The sequence below is a fragment of the Melozone crissalis genome, unplaced genomic scaffold, assembly GCF_028551555.1.
Source record: "Melozone crissalis strain CALT ecotype California unplaced genomic scaffold, PUWL_Pcris_2 ptg000023l_1, whole genome shotgun sequence".
In the NCBI taxonomy this organism is placed as follows: Eukaryota; Metazoa; Chordata; class Aves; order Passeriformes; family Passerellidae; genus Melozone; species Melozone crissalis.
Window position 1 is genome coordinate 3,228,052 of NW_026535801.1, and position 16,037 is coordinate 3,244,088.

The following is a 16,037-nucleotide window of genomic DNA, read 5'->3' on the forward strand; positions in this document are numbered from 1 at the left end:
TGGAATATCCTGAGTTAACCCACAAGGATCATCAAGTCCCACCCCAGGACCTGCACAGACACCCCAGCAATCCCAGCCTTTGCCTTGTCCAAACATTCCTTAGGCCCTGGCAGCCTTGGGAATGTCACCATTCCCCGGGGAGCCTGTTCAGAGCTCATCCTTTATCCCAACATCTGGCCTCAACCTCCCCTGACACAGCTCCCATATATACCCAATAAATATTCAATATATGTACAGCAATGCATGTCTACCTGTGCTTATATATATATACACATATAGATATAGATAGATAGATAGATAGATAGATAGACAGACAGATAGATAGATAGATAAAAGCACAGGTATTTTATATCCTATAAAAGAGCCCACAATATGCTAAACCAGCACTTTAACAGCACTGGTGCTGTCTTAGAGGTGGAACTGCCCCTCGGCCATTGCCTTTCCATGGCTCCCCATCGTCCCATCCAGCACCAGGACCCCCAGCCCTGCCCACCTTTCCCCAGAATTGAGTTCAGGAGCCCCATTTATGGCTTGGATGTCTTTGCATTCCAGTTTGAGGCATAGAAAGTAAGGGGAAATGGCAAGATTGTCTCCAAATCTCTGTTGTTACTGATGTAAATTTATATTTTTAGGGTAAAATCAACCCGAAGGGCTCCTTTTCTGCAAAACTTTGCTTTCTGATACAACAGATTTGCTTTCCACCATCATCCTCGGCCCCATATTCTTTGAACAACGCCTGACCCCAGCGCTTCCCACCACCCTCCATCCCCAGCACTGCCCTAAAAATCATTCCCCAAACCATTTATCCTTCAAGCAGGGAGTTTTCCCAAGCCGTGCTCAAGAGCTGCAAAACTCCCGCGTTCCCCACGCTTTTGGGGTGAAATAAAGGAAGAGCGGCGCAAACCCCGATCCCTTTGCCATGGAGTCCCCGCGCTGCACGGTGAGGTTTTGGCTGTGGAAAAACAAAACTAAGGCGTGTTTGCGTTCTCTTTTGGGACTCGCCCGAGGCACCAGCATCTTGGAGGAGGGCTCCAGGCGATGGCACTGCTGCTCCGCCGGCTCAGGCATCGCTTTTCCCGGGAAGCAGCCTCTCATCCCGCTCCCGTCCCCGCCAGCCGCATCGATCCCCACGGCCCTTTGTTGCCGCCAGCTCTGTGCTTTGACATTGGGACATCTGAGAGGAGCGCTGTCCTCACCTTTTGCTCCCATTCCCAATTATCTGGCGTTTTCGGGAGGCGGGGAGGGCGGCAGCTTGTGATGGTGCCGGTGGGGGACCTTCCCTCGGGGCTGGGGTCACAGCATTGCCACCGGGAACACGTGGAGTTGGGAAGGGTTTGTGTCCTGGGGGGATGCCATCCCACATCCCCATGCCATCCTCCTTCCTGGTGGGAAGGCATGAGCTGGCACCGACGGCTGTGCTGGGCCTGGGCAGAATCGCAGCCCCTGGCTGCGCTCCTGCTCCCCGCAGGGACATCACTTCATTCGTGGGGGAAAAAAGCCCTGTAAAGACGGAATAGAGGAGAGTTTTCCTCAAGAGGGCACTAGCTGCAAGAGAAAGTGCCGAAAAATCCAAGGGAGCTGGACATCCGCACATCCCGCTGTCCTTTCCGCCCAAGAGACTCTATTTGGAGGAAAATCGGGTTTTTAAAATTTTTTTTATTTATTTTTTTTAATATTTCACTTTACTTTTCACTTTTCTTTTGGAACACCGGAGGAAGTGTTGCTTCCCACTGTGCTGAGACGAGCCTCCCAAATGCACCAGCCCCTCTCTGGAGGCAATTCCTTGGCATAGAATTAGCCAGAACCCACCCTTTCCCAAGCATCCTACCCCTCTCTCTTTTCCCCCCTTTTCCAAAGCTGTTTAAGGCTGTGGCAACATTTCCAGGGAGGAAACATGCCAGAAGGGAAGGAATACACTTCTTTTCGGGTCACCAAGGTAAAATACAGCAGATTTGTTGTATTTTCAGGGTTGTTATAAATCCGGGAGGTTTGGAAGATGTTCCTGGGGTTGTTTGGAGCCTGGCCTCGCTATGGTGGCATCATCCAGGACCTCTGGACAGTGATGGAGACTGCCCGAGCCAGCATCCCAGAAAATCAAGGGTCATTTATTTCACTCAGGAGTTTCTCCTCAATTCAGACACCAAAAGAAGAGGCCAGGCTCATAAAATAGCTGAGCACGTTGGAAAATCTATCCCACTGGCAAAGCTAACCACCTTAAATTAACAGGAAGGCTCCTTGACTTGACAGCATCCTGATTATTCTTTGGCCCATGGGCTCAAAAAGCACTTAAAGACACTGGCCGCCAGCTGCTGCTGCTGCAGGAGTGTAAAGTAACTTTAATGTGATTTTTATTCAGCTCCTGGTGATGATGGCAGGAAGATCTCAGCAACTCGTTTGTGCCTTGCATGAATTTTAAAGCAGGGAGGGAAATGGATCCCAGGTCTGCCATCCTGGACAATCCCAAGTAGCTTTCAAAGCAATACCAAGGCATTTCCAAGAAAAATTAGCAGAGATTTTCGTGACAGGGCTTCATTTTCCCGGTCGTTTCCATGTGCTGCTGCCTGTGATCTGGAGGGACCCTCTGGAAAGATGATTGCAAGTGGTTTCCCTTTCTCATCTGCTTCCAAAGCTTTGCAGGGGAACAAAAGGCTCTTGATGGGGAAATTAAGATGCAAGGGGTGATATGGAACAATGGGACAGCAATTTAATGTGAAAGATAAAGAAAACAGTGCTAAAGGGTCAAGCTGAACCTCCCCACACCCTTCCCATTCCCTCAACAGCCTGACTGGCATTAGCAGGGCTGAGCTGAGCAAAAAAAGCTGGATCCAAACACGGAAGGGTATTTCCTTCCATGACATCAAAGGGGAAAACGCCTGGTTTTTAGGAGCTGCACCCACAAAAGGAAGCTGTGAGCAGCCAGTGGGAAATGATCATTGCTTTTCCCCAAACAAGCTTTTAAATCTATTGCATTTCCACAGGGGCGTTGGTTTCAACTCCAATAAACAAGAAGCTATCTGGGATATTTGGGATATTACGTTTTCCTTTTTTTTTCTTTCCTGCTGTCCTCATGCCTGATTTTTCAGCTCACACCCAAGGTCTCAATTCTAGAGGTTTATACTCCAGCATGGTGGTATAAATATCTGGCACAGGGTGCCCAGAGCAGCTGTGGCTGCCCCTGGATCCCTGGAAGTGTCCAAGGTCAGATTTGGATGGGACTTGGAGCAACCTGGGATTGTGAAAGGTGTCCCTGCACATGGAACTGGAATGGGATGGGCTTTAAGGTCCCTTCCAAACCATCCTATAATTCTGTAATTCTATGAAGTAAAGGTTAAAAAAAACCCCTAAATCAGAGAGGCTGAGGAGCTTGAAGGATGTATAGGAGACCAAAAAGTGACCAGAGTAGCAGGAAGTGATGAGGGTTTCCCACCCTCAAGCTGTCCTTGCCCGTGGGGCTCTGTGTCCTTCTGCTGCTCCTCTGGAGCAAACCTCCCCCAGAGCTGAGATTTGGGGGTGGCTGAGCCCCTTTCTGTCCACCTCCATCCCCTCCTCTTGCCTTCACTGTGAGTAACCAGGAGCTGGTTCTGCCACAGGCTCTGCAGGCAAAGGATGCCCTTCCTTAACCTGCCAGGGGGATAAGAGACCCTCTGTGTATTTAACCTAAACTTTGTTTTCGTGACTTTCCAGGCTCGTCTGTGCATTTTCCTGTTTTTGCTTTGTTCTCTGGGATCCTCAGCCAAATTTCTGTCCCCTCCCTGGCTCCTGGGCCAGCAGTTCTTGCTCTCCACATACTTTAATCCTCTGTGGAAAGGAGCTGTGGTACCTTTGAGCAATGTAACAGCTCTTCTCTTGACTGTTTCTCCACCACGGGGTTCCCTCGCTTGAAATCTCTGAAAGCCCCCAAATTCCAGGGGATAAAGAGAGAGTGGGGATTCCTGGTCCATTGTAGGGTGGGATCAAGCATCCAGCATGGGATATTTTGGGGAATGGAGTGGGACAATCCCAGGTCAAGCACAGGGTGATTGGGGGATGGAGGATCTCTGCTCCAGCTGGGGCATTTAAGGAATGGAGCAGCTGGGTCCCTGGTCCAACAGGGATTTTGGAGGGTATGAACTGGGGAAGGTCCCTGGTGCAGTGAGGAAGCATCTGGGGGATGGAGTGAGCACTCCCTGCTCCAGCTGGGGAATTTGAGGATGGAGCATCCCAGTGCAGGAGCCCCTCTCCAGCGATGCCCTTTCACCAGGATGGGATGCACAGGGCTCACCCAGGGTTGTTCCTCCTTTCCCCCTTGTTGGGGAAGATGAAACAGGAAAGCCTTATAAATATGATTGTCTGGCAAAAGATTTTGAGAATATAGAAACTATAAGCGAGATTGAAATGAAAGCAAGTTTTGAGATCCTTTAGTTACTGAACAACTGGAAAACAATGGTGTGGCCAGCTGAAGGTAATCCCCTTTTGATGGAACAACACCCTCTGTTTGCAGGCAGCTCCAAGGGTGCAGCAGACCCCGCCAGCTTGGCAGAAGGGGCCCAAAGAGTAGCTTTTAGAGTTTAAAATGTAGCACAGTATGGTAGTGTAGTGATTCTTACAGGCTGTATATAAATGCTATAGGATTTGTATATTGTACTAGATTGGTTAGTGAGAATCAGAATATTCAACACAGAGGATGATTTATTGTATTGTAACGGGAAGTTCGCGCTCATACCTCTTGTCTCTTAGCTCTTGCCTTTTACGCTCTTCCCCTTTTACTCTCTTACCCTCTCAGTCATCCTCTCTCCCCCTCTCTTCTCTCAGGCCTGCTCTGAGCTGCGGCTGGCAGCTCCCAGCAGGGCCCTGCACCCAGGCCCTTTGCAATAAACCCCAAATCCCAGCAGGGCCCTGCACCCAGGCCCTTTGCAATAAACCCCAAATCCCAGCAGGGCCCTGCACCCAGGCCCTTTGCAATAAACCCCAAATCCCAGCAGGGCCCTGCACCCAGGCCCTTTGAAATAAACCCCAAATCCCAAAAGCCCCTGCACCCAGGCCCTTTGCAATGAACCCCAAATCCCAGCAGGGCCCTGCAGCCAGGCCCTTTACAATAAACCCCAAGTTCCACGACCTGGCTGCAGAGATCTCTCGTCTCCCTCCGTGCTACCCCCGTCAATCCCCCACCCTCTTCCGTGCCAGGGCGGCAGACTCTCCTGCAGGAACCTCCCTGCTCGGCTCAGCATCCCTCCCTTCACCGGCAGCGCGATGCCCCCGGTGCCGTGTCTCTTTTCAATGCCTAATCCCCCGTGATGGCACGCGTGTTAAAGAGCACCTGTCCCGCTCCAAAGGCACCGGGACGGCAGAATCGGGCGGGCGCAGTGAAAGCCGCGATTAGCAAGGCGGGCTTTGATCTCCGCCGGGGCAGGAGCTCGGGCAGCTGTGCCAAGAGCTCTCCCGCAGCCGCTCTCCTGCTCCAGTAACACCCGAACAAAGGGGAGCTTGTGTCCGCGGCGCCTCGTTACGGCCCCTTCCTCACAGCCCGCGGCCACCTGTCCGTCCGTCCGTCCGTCCTTCCATCCGTCCGTCCGTCCGTCCGTCCGTCCGTCCGTCCCTCCCTCCCCGCCGGCCCTGCCGCCGGGCTCCCTTCCCGAGGGGCACGAATCGCATTTCACGGAGCCTGGTCCGATTTACACGCACCATCCAGGAGGGATCCCTAAAAAGGCTGGGGAGCAGAGCACAGCCAGCCAGAGGGCTCTGGCAATGCAGCCCGTGCTTCCTTCCCTATAAACACGGCCTGGGAGCAAATCTGATCGAGGGAGGGCTTTTTTAAGGAACTTCCCATGGATGGGAGGCACAGAGCCAAACACTGGTCCCCATCCCCAGCTGGAGGCAAAGGGATGCAGGCATCTCTCAGTAATGGGCATCCCTCAGGAGGGGTCTGGGTGAAGGCACATGGAAAGCATTGGCTTGGGGTTGGGAAAAAAGGGTTGATCCCATGTTTGGGTTGGTTTGGCACGGCAGGACAGCGGCTGTGCTGTGCCTCAGTTTCCCCTTCTGCAAATGCTCCTGGTTTGCACAGAGCTCTGTGCAGGCAAAAAATCCTCACCAGCACCATCAGCTCCATCTGCAACTTCCCACTGCCTCATCCCATCCACAAAGACTCGTAATTTTCTTTTATGAGGACAAGGCAAGATTTAGGAATGGTTTTACGAGATGCATTTCCCTCTGTGGCACCCCAAAGGTCTCCCAGGGAACCCTGGAACACCAAACATATGGATGCAGCAGCAGACAATACTGGGCACTCCAGAGAGGGGACACTTGCAGTTCTGAGTGAGATGAGGTCTCTGCATCCCACACAAGGATCCTGGCCCAGGAGGAGCTGAGGATTGGAGCCAGGTGGGGTTGGCCTCCTCTCCAGGTAACCAGTGACACAAGACAACAAGAAACGGCCTCAAGCTGTCCCAGAGGGGTTTCAGGCTGGACAGCAGGAGGAATTTCTCCATGGAAAGGGTGATCAGGCATCAGAAGGGGCTGCCCATGGAGGTGTTGGAGTGCCCATCCCTGGAGGTGTCCAAGGAAGGCCTGGATGGGGCACTCAGTGCTCTGGGCTGGGTGTTGAGGTGGGGATTGGGCACAGCTTGGACTTTTCCAGGCTAAATGATTCTGTGGAGCTCCTTCTGAGGAGATACTTTGGTGATACTGTAAGAGAAAATGTGTTGCTTGTTTGCTCTTTGCTTTCCAAGGATTGGCTCAAATCTGCATGGTGTAAGCTAGAAAATACCAGAATAACTCCCAGCAGTTAGGCTGTAAGAATCCTCAAACCAGATTCTGCATTCCTCTGAATTTGAAAGAAGCCAGTGTGATGCTGCACCCCACAGTCTGCTGTAAATTTTCACAAATCACAGAATCCTAAGAGGGTCTTTGTCAGCAGGATGGCAAGGGGGGGAAGTACTTCTTAAAACAAAGTTAAAAACCCCTTCTGGATTTTTTGCCACACTTTTCCCATAATTTCCGGAATAAGGCGGTTCTGAAAAGGAAAAGAAGTGGATATAAAACAAGGAGTGGGGAGAGAAACAAGTTGGAAAAGCCATCAGGGATGTCACACAGAATGAATATTTCATGGCACAGGCAGGCACACCCCAGGCTATCAGAGCTCTTGGGATGGGGAGGTCACTTCCCATTGCTTGGTGGCTTCCTAAGCTGGGAGGAGAGGATGTTCCCAGTGTCCCACTCCCCAAGGCAATGATCCCACACCCCTTGAGGACCGTAATTTTGCAGGAGCTTTTCTTCAGCCTGGTTGTGCTTGGTGGGAGGTGCTGTTATTCCTGCTGTTACAGACTGTGGTGGTGGTGAGAGGGTCCTACCCTGTTCCCTTGCTGGTGGGAAGGTCTGGATGGGGATCAAACAAGTGCCAGGAGAAGGGTTGTGGCCACCAGGACCTGGAAGCTCCTCTCCACCCTCTCTCATGGCTCAGTTTGGTCTCCAAAATTTATTCCAGACATCATTTCCCAGGTAAAACCCTCAAATCCATTTCTCCCCCACCTCTTTTTTCCAAGGAAAAACCCAGAAGAAAGGAAATCCAAGAAAGAAAGGCAAAGACATCTTCCACTAATGGGAAAAAACACATTTTTCACCATGATCCAACAGGATTTTCCCTGGGCTCCTGGGTGCAGAAGGGTGGGATCTCTTGCTGACACATCCCAGGCATCCTCCCTTGCCTCCGGCGACCGTCCTCGCTGGCTGTGAGAGGAGAGCAAAAGTTTTTCATTAGAGAAGTTTTGGGTTCATAACAAACTTCATCCTTCCTGACAAGTATTTTGAATCTCAGGGAGTGAAAACTCACCCTGGAAGAGGTTTTGTTTAGCTGAAGTGTGACTTTTCCATCAAGCACAGCAGATCTTTGCCTGTTAAGAGGGATGGGGTGTCAGACAAAAATCCTCCTGACCTGCTCAGCTCTTTGGGGCTGTGTTTTGTGTGCTGAGCTGGGAATTTTTCCTTATTTTCTGCAATATCGTTTGCAATACCTCAGGCAAGTGCAAATCTGCCCCTCAAATCTAGAAATATTTTGGGTGTACCTTTATCTCTGGCACAATCAGGTTTCATTCCTTAATTATTTCTCCTGGGAAGGATGGGATGGCCGGTTGGCCCTGGGTGAGACCGCGATTTTATGGAAAATTGTGTTTTCTCAGGAAAGAAAAGGTGAAGGACAGCAAAAGGAAAAGGTACAGACACAGAGTCCACAAGCTGGGCAGAGCCTCTGGCAGAACCAGGTTCTACAAGCATGGAGTGCCAGGACAAGGGGGAACGGCTTCCCACTGCCTGGAAGCAGGGCTAGGTGGGATGGTGGGGTGGAATTGTTCCCTGGGAGGGTGGACAGGCCCTGGAATGGAATTCCCAGAGTGGCTGTGGCTGCCCCTGGATCCCTGGCGGTGCCCAAGGCCAGGTTGGATGGGGCTTGGAACAACATGGGACAGTGGAAGGTGTCCCTGCCATGGCAGGGGTGGAGCTGGGTGATCTTTAAGGTCCCTTCCAATCTAAACCAGTCTGGGATTCTGTGAAGTTGCTGGGACTGTGGGAGTGGGGCTGTGACATTTTCTCCAGGATTTTGTGGCATTGAATGTGACGTAATTTTGATAATCAGCAATCAATTTAATAATCTCCATTCTGCACAGCTCATACATGGACTGAGCACCATCAGATGCATCGAGGGACTAAGATGGGGATGAGGAGCAAAGGGATTTAGAAGGAGATTGAACAAAGCTCCAAGGGTGGGTTTCTCATCCATCAGACAGATGTGGGCCTGCTGTGGGTGCAGGACACCTCTCAGGAGCTCTTTGCAGACAGCTGGGCATGGGGCACTGTGAGTAATTCCCCTTGCACATCTGCCTGTGTCTCAGAAAGGATAACAGTGGACAGAGCCAGCTGGAAAAGAATCCCTGGAACAGGGAGCGAGAGCTTGCCAGGCAATTAGGATTGCTCGTACACCCTGTCCACATTTACAGATCACTCCCCATCCCACTCTCCTCCCTCTCCACACCCTTTCCTTCACAGTTCCCAGCACTGCCATGCTCTGAATGGGATTCTTTTTCATCAAAAGCAGAGCTGAAACTGCCTTGCAAGCGCTTCCCAGAGGGCTGAGGGAGGGGGACACAGCAGCCCCACTGCTCGGAGGGAGGGTCCCCTCTGGGAGCTGCTCTCCAGGGGGATATTTTGGGATGCGCCCAGCACCTCCATATTTCACATCCCTATTTAATTTAAGCAGCAGAGCTGTTTATTCTGTAAGAACACTGTGCTTTTATTAGCCAGTTATTTACAGTACAAGACATTCCCCACCTCAGGAATGCTGGAGACCATAGGACAAGGCTATTTCTTTTGGAGCCTGCTCCAATTTGCACACACCATCCAGGAGGGATCCCTAAAAAGGCTGGGGAGCAGAGCACAGCCAGCCAGAGGGCTCTGGCAATGCAGCCCGTGCTTCCTTCCCTATAAACACGGCCTGGGAGCAAATCTGATCGAGGGAGGGCTTTTTTAAGGAACTTCCCATGGATGGGAGGCACAGAGCCAAACACTGGTCCCCATCCCCAGCTGGAGGCAAAGGGGTGCAGGCATCTCTCAGTAATGGGCATCCCTCAGGAGGGGTCTGGGTGAAGGCACATGGAAAGCATTGGCTTGGGGTTGGGAAAAAAGGGTTGATCCCATGTTTGGGTTGGTTTGGCACGGCAGGACAGCGGCTGTGCTGTGCCTCAGTTTCCCCTTCTGCAAATGCTCCTGGTTTGCACAGAGCTCTGTGCAGGCAAAAAATCCTCACCAGCACCATCAGCTCCATCTGCAACTTCCCACTGCCTCATCCCATCCACAAAGACTCGTAATTTTCTTTTATGAGGACAAGGCAAGATTTAGGAATGGTTTTACGAGATGCATTTCCCTCTGTGGCACCCCAAAGGTCTCCCAGGGAACCCTGGAACACCAAACATATGGATGCAGCAGCAGACAATACTTAACAACAGCACTTTCATTGTTTTGTGGCCTTTTATAATCCATCCAACGATTTTTAAATAAACTGGATGGAAAATAATGGAAATTCCAGGCCCTGGAACCCATTATTCCCACATGCCAAGCCCGATGCAGCTAAGTGCAACAAGGACCCCAAAGTTAATGAAATTCCTGCCTGAGCAAACTTTTATCCTGCTGTTTAGGAAAATGACTTGTGCATCATAAAAGCAGCATCACTCAAGCTGTTAAAATGTCGTCTGTGGGAAGGAAGACAAAGGAGCAGGAGGAATATATTTGTTAAATTACATAGAAGCAGCAATATACGTCTAAAATATATCCAATATATGTTTAAAATTTATCTTGATCAGGTTACTGGAGGTTGCTGGGCTGAAAGCACGAGGGTGAATTGATCAACTGCTGTGCCAGCACTTGAGGTCTCCAATTTAAATTTATCTCCAAATTTTCAGTGATTTTCATACAAAGCATCTATCCATCACCCCACCACGCCTGGAAAAGCTCCATTCCCAGAGCAGTTCTCTGGAAAAAAGCGTTCTGTTGACATCCAAATGAGTGACTGCATCACTTCAAAGCCCCCAAAGGAGCATTTTGGGTTTGTTTTTTTTTTGAAGAGCACATTTCAGATGACAGCATCCACCTCATTTCTAAAATTCCTGATGTCCTTCCCATTCTGATGAAAGATCTGTTTTGCACAAGAGGAGCTTTTGCAGAGGAAAAAGCCCTTCCAGCCGGCCCTAATTAAGTTTTGCTGTGTCCGCATGAAGCACAATGAGCTTCCTAGAGCTGGGTTTTCACAGCCCTTGTGCCTGCTTCCAGCTTCCCTCCAGAGGGCTGGGAAACACCCTTGGAAAGCTGGAGTGCACTGGTGGCTTTTGGGAGCCCTGGCAGGGAATGTATATTGATTATTGTGAATATATATTGATTATTGCCATTGCATCCTGCTCTCTTCTCCACCTCTGGAATTATTCCAGCCAGGTTGGACAGGGCTTGGGGCAACCTGCTCTAGTAGAAAGTGTCTCTGCCCATGGAACAAGATGAGCTTTGAGGTCCCTTCCAACCCATACTGGGTTTTGGCTTCCTTTTTCTACCTCTGTCGGGGTCAGGATTGAAGGCACTCAATGAGACAACAGTCAGGTGTTTATTATTTCTTATCTATGTTACAGGCTCACAGCAGTGAGTTTTGCAGCCTTTCATTAACCAGGCACAAAAATGGCCAACTATCTCCTGTCACAGGGTCTTTTAAGGCTAAACTATCCAATTAAGAAATGACACCTAAATTATTTTCTTTTATTATTATAAATTATTACTTTTAACCCAATAACTGATCACTCGAAGCCCGCAGTGCAGACTTTTCTATCCAATTACAAAATACCACCCAAACCCATGAAAAATCAGGAAGAAGAAGGTGAAGAAGAAGGAAGAAGGTAAAAAAGAACAACTTGCCTCCACCCTAAAGCCTCCATCCTAAAGCCTCCATATTGCTTCATATTTATTACTACATTCTAAAACCCTAAAATCTAAGTTTTCCACCCTGTGGTATTACACACTTCTGGCCAACTACACACCCACAATCCCAGAGCTATCAATAAATTTTGGAAGCTTTCTCCATGGCCTCAGGTCAAATGCAGTGCTCTCCTGGGGGTAACAGTTTGTCTGTGCAGAAAATCTAAAATTCTCAGCGTCCAGAACTCCAACGCCAAACCTTTCTGGGATGCTATGGCATAATCCCAACAGGTTTTCCAAAGGATTCATTGGCACAATGAGCCTTCACCTGCAGGGGATGGAAGTCACCTGGATTTAAGCACATGCCCAACCCTCAGTGAAGCACAACGGGATGTTGGCCCCTTTACAAACACCCCCAAAACCTGGCTGTCACCCACCCCTCTCCCTTCCCTGTGAAACCTCTGTGGGTTTGGGGAGGAAAACCACTTTCTCTGGAGGATGCCAGTCTCCACTTGAGCAAAAAGGCACAGAAAGTGTTTTGGACTGAAGGTTTCTTGGAAGAAATAACTATTTCTCCTGCTGCTCCGCTGACATGAGCCTGCAGGGTTGGCTGTGCACTTCCCCCTGAATTCCATTGGAGCTGTCACTTCCAAGCCTGTACCTCGGAAGGTTCCAGCACTGCACAGCCCCAGAGCCAGCTCCATCCCAGTGCTGGCTTGTTGGGGTCCCTGGGTGCCCCAGCTGTGCCCTGTTACTCTTCACACCCATCCTGCAGCTCGAGAAATATGAGCTGTTAAACACAGGCAGATGGAAAAACACCAGGAGGAGGCTGAGCTGCTGATGTCTTTAACACCTGCAGAGGCTTCAGCTCGGGGCATGGACACCTTGTGCCATTCCCAGGTGGAGAGAGGATGGAGTGTGCCTGAGATTCCGGCACAGCCATCTCCCAACAAGTCCTGTTCCCTGGGCAGGTGTCTCTCCAGCACATCGTAATTTCTGCCACAGGCTTAAGGCATGGGCAGGCCTTGTTACCATCTTCTCCCTCACCTCTGAAACTACCTGAGGCTGACATGGAGCAGAGCTCTTTGGAGAATAGTCTAAAAGGGTACAGGAAGGTCTCTGAGATGATGGGAGATCACAGAATCCTGGAATGGTTTGGGTTGGAGGGGCCTTAAAGTTCATCCCATCCCACCCCTGCCATGGGCAGGGACACCTTCCACTGTCCCAGGCTGCTCCAAGCCCCATCCAGCCTGGCCTTGGGCACTGCCAGGGATCCAGGGGCAGCCACAGCTGGGCTGGGCACCCTGTGGCAGGGCCTGCCCACCCTCACAGGGAGGAATTCCTTCCCAATATTAAATCCAAACTTTCCCTCATCATCATCTCCCTCGCCTCTTCTGTGGATATAAACTTGCACAAACTCATGGATTTTAAGTGAGCCCTCAGCTCTGGATGCACTTCCATAATCTGTTCTGTAGTTTAAAAAAAAAGAGATAAAATGATAAATGACACCCAAAGTTTTTCCAGCCAGCCGGGGTGGATTACTGACAGGCACTGTGACCTTGAAAATAATTTCCAGATAAATTCTTTAAACAAAACTTTAAGGGGAGGTGAGGAGGTGGAATAAAGTGAGCTTAAAATTAACATTTATGAACTTTTACATTTCTTTGCAGCAGGAAAGGAGAGATCAGTCCCACATGTCTCCTGAAATAATGTAGAATCATGGAACAGTTTGGTTTGGAAGGGACCTTAAAGCCCCTCCAGTTCCAACCCCTTGGCATATGAAGGGATGCCCAGGTGATGACTGTGGTGACAATGGGGCTGCTCCAGTGGGACCAGCAACAGCCCTGATACAAATCTGAGAGGTTCCTCACACTCCAAAACCTCATTTGCCTGGAACAAGGTCCTTGATTTTGCAGGGGACCAGCAGCCATGCCTCGGTTGACTCCTCCAGGAGGAAGTTGCCCATTCCTCTGCATTTACCACCAAAGTTTATCCAGGTTTGTGAAGCTCTCAGGAGCTCAGCCTGCAGACAAGGGCTGGGTTAGGCTCAGTGCAAGCCCAAGACTCATTTAGGCACAGGTCAGAAATCCCCAAGAGAGAAGATGGGGATTTGTTTAGGTACCAGTGAAAAGTCCCCATGGTGCTGCCTCTCCCTCGCTGTGTCAGGCTCTGAGCATTGCAGGAATGTCCCGGATTGCACCAACCATGGGATGTTTTGGGCCTGATGTCAGTCCCTGGTGTAAAGGCAGGGCTGACACTGATGCTACTGACCAGCTGCCCCCAGGAAAGCTGCCAAGAGCTCAGCAGAAGAAAATGTTCCCTCTCAGTTTGAGAAAGCAGGGGCTCACCTCTCCCCTATATCCAACACCTTCTCCATCAGGGGAGAGAGAGGAAATACAGTCCAGTGGTGATTCCTTAAGAGGGTGACACAGCAGCTCCTTGGGAAGATGGAGGGACAGACCCAAATCCTCCTGCTGTAGTCTTGGATCTCCATGCAAACTGGGGAGTATCCACACGGTGCTTGAGTCCTGGTGAAGAATGCCCTTTGGGATGTCCCTGGTGCATCCTCTTTGCACCAGGGAGTGGTCCTGCTGTCCCCAAACCTGTCCTGCTCCATACTGGCTCCAAGGGACAATGCTCCCCCTTCTCCACCCCATTGGTACCCCAAGTCCACCTTTAACTCTGACCCTGCCTAGGTAAAAAACATCACAAAGTAAACAGCTGAAACACTCGGGAAAAAATCTCTGTAACCATAAGCAAATAAACCCCCAAACCTTTCTCCACTCCAAGCTGCCTCCTGAGGCTCCTCTGAGTCTCCTCTCCCTGTTCCTGAGTGCTGCCTACCTGGACCCACCCCATCCCTGGGTTTCTTTTCCCTGCTTCTCCTCGGCACTTCGTGAGCATAAATAAAGCCTGGAGTTCTCTCCTGCTGTTTCCTGTCTCATCCTGGGCTGGAAAGGCAAACAGAGCTCCTTTTTGTCTGCCCTGTCAGAGCTGACCTCCAGCCCCAGCCAGACAGGCCAAAGAGGAGGATCTGACTCCACAGGACTCTGCAAGCCGTTGCCTCACAAGGGGTTGTTTTGCCTCCTTCCCTTTTCCAAACAGGGAGCACACGTGGCATTCCATGGAACAGATGGCTGGCCATGAGCTCAGGCCACTCTGTCCCCACTGTCCCCCCAGCACGTGGGCTTGGGGTTCCTGACCTTGCAGATGGTCTGGGAAAAACAGGAGGGATGGATATGGAGGGAGGGATGCAGCCAAGGCCTCACGTGTGATGCCCCAGTGCTTGGAGATCTGTGGATCTGAGGGGGAAAAGGTGTTTCATGCTATCAGGTGAAGCTTACAGCCACCACCACACTGCAGCTTTATGTGGAGGCAAAAGCTTCAGGCACGATGTTTTTCAGCTGCACTAAAAGTCATCAGCGTCCAAGCACTGGAGGTGTCTCCAGAAATGGCAGAGGAGGAGCTGAAGGTGGTGATGGTCCCAGAAGGCATCAGGTTCATGGATGGGGAACTCCCCTGGTTCTCTCCTCCGTTCTCCCTTCCCTGCTGAGCTCGTTCTGCAGCAATCCCACTGCAGCCAGGCATAGCTCCATGCTCAGGCTTCCCAGGGCTGCCCTCCTGCCCCTCTCCAGGCTGGCTCCAGGGCAGGTGTGCTGGGACACAGCCACTGCCCCACACTCTCCCCGTGGCTCCCCCAGGCCCCAGGAGGCAGGAGCTGACATTCCCTGACAGAATTCCCTGAACAGCATGTTCCCTGGGCCAGGGCCATCCCCAGTTTGTCCCAGTCTGGCCCAGATTCCCGAGGCAGGCCCGGGAAGCAGCTGGGCGGGATTGTTTCCAGGCCGGTGCAGCTGGGGAAGATTTGCTTTGCTGAGCTGCTCCTGTCCCAAGGTCAAGGAAGGCACGATTGGTACATTAACCCCTCTTTAAGCCCTGCTGGAGGAACTCAGGATGGGCCAAGAATCCTGGCAAATCCAGCAGGAAATGCTATTTATTTTTGGTTAGTGAGGCTCAGAAAGATGCACTGGCCCATGGCCCTGAGGGCTGCTGCATCTCCCACACTAATCACCTTCATCCCAACACAATCCCAGCACAGCCACCCAGGGATTCACCCCAATCCCTGGCTGTTGGAAACCAGGAAATTCCTCTGGCTGTCCTGGATGGCTCCAGCCCCTGCCAGGGGGCTCAGAGACCTTGGCAGAGAGCCCAGGACACCTGTGCCTTTGATTTTGACCCATGGAGCAAATTACCACCTTTATATGAGGAATTACAAGTCAAGAGAGTTTAGGTAGAATGATAGTCAGTTTGTCATGGGGTGAAAAATAGGTTTTTTTGGTTTTTAGAATGGGGGTTCAGAGGCCAAGATGGAGGAATTTGGGCCTTCCGTGTCCTCCTCCTTCCTAGCCTCCATCTTCTGGGTGATGTTGGCACTTGTAGATTGGTTTAAGGTAGAAGCTCACTGTCTAACATAGGTGATAGGTATTGGGAAGTAATTGTAAGTAATGTACACGTAGTTTTTATTATAAAAGGCTAACACCACCCCAAGGGTGAGCAGTGTGCCTCAACCTGACCTGCTGGACAGACCTAAACAGGTCAGAGAAAGAATTTTATAGATA